The sequence below is a fragment of the Pterocles gutturalis genome, unplaced genomic scaffold, assembly GCF_000699245.1.
Source record: "Pterocles gutturalis isolate BGI_N339 unplaced genomic scaffold, ASM69924v1 scaffold8569, whole genome shotgun sequence".
Lineage (NCBI taxonomy): Eukaryota > Metazoa > Chordata > Aves > Pterocliformes > Pteroclidae > Pterocles > Pterocles gutturalis.
The window spans coordinates 13,116-14,244 of NW_010133157.1; the positions used below are offsets into that span (position 1 = coordinate 13,116).

A 1,129-nucleotide genomic window follows, 5' to 3' on the forward strand; every position below is an offset into this window, starting at 1 on the left:
CGCTCCCACCACTCCAGCCCTGCGTGGGGGCGATGGAGAAGGGGTGGGAGAAACATCCAGGCCACCCCGATGGCCACGGGACATCCCCAAAGCACAACAACGGCCAATTCCCCCCCTTCCCCCAGCCCCAAAATTGCCAGACAGGTTTCCTTCTCCTCTCACTTTGCTTTTATGAATAAATCAGCTGTGAGCATTTAATCCCCCACTTCAGACACTTTGCTTTTCAGACTTTTCCAGCAGCTAAAATATTTCCTTGACGCTAATGTAATCCAAAAAAGCGTGCGGGAGATGGGAGGGGGTGGCATCGTCATCCCAAACCGGTGCTAAGCTCCCCGGAGGGAGCCTGGCAAATTCGCTTTCAGGAGCTAAAACCCTGCGGGTGACGGCAGCGAGGGGATGCGGCGTCACAGCCCTCCTCCGAGGTGTCCCCAAGTGAAAAAAAAGGTCACAGCATCACCGCAGGGTCCCTGGGTGCCACCACCCTCTGCCTATGGGTACCCAGAGAGGTCTGGGGATGCAGGGACCCCCCAGAAGGGAAAAGGTAAAGAGGAGAAAGAGCAAGGAGAAGGCAAGGCATTGCGTGACCTAATTTGAAAAGGGGGGGACACAGCATGGAGGGTTGTCATGGAAATAGATGGAAAAAAGAGTTCCAGAGGATGATGGTGGAGTTTGGGTTCCCCAGAGGAGGGTGTGGAGGCAGAGCGATGCTCTGAAGGGTTCGGCATCCTTCGGCATCCTTCTCCCAGCAGCATCCCATAGCGCGGCTGGGGGCTGGCTGCCCCAGGGGGTGGTTCAGCAAACAGGGTCCCCCCCTTATACAGGGCGTCCTGTTGGTCCCAAAAGACAAAACGCTTTACACAAAGTGATGGAGGGGCAGCGGGAGGGTCTGGTCCCCCTTGGAGCCCTGCCTGTGCCTGCGCCTTGCTGTGACACTCGGGGACACTTGGGGACATGGCAGCAAGACAAACGAGGGAATTAGGGGCTCTCCAGCCCACCTCAGCTCTTTGATATAACCCCACGCTCAGAGACAGCTGAGTCCAAAAGGTACAAACCCAAATCACAGCCTGGGGGGTGCAGGAAGCCCGAGGAGGAGGCGGCTGCTGGTGGCTCTGCCATCGCTGCGGGTGGG

General features: G+C 57.7%; 1 protein-coding gene across 1 annotated transcript in view; it reads right to left on the reverse strand.

Moving 5' to 3' along the window:
* Positions 1-1,129, reverse strand: part of GFRA2 (GDNF family receptor alpha 2) — a gene marked incomplete at both ends in the record, with an annotated part of 14,590 nt that overhangs the window by 12,983 nt on the left and 478 nt on the right. The gene's annotated exons all lie outside the window — the stretch shown is intronic.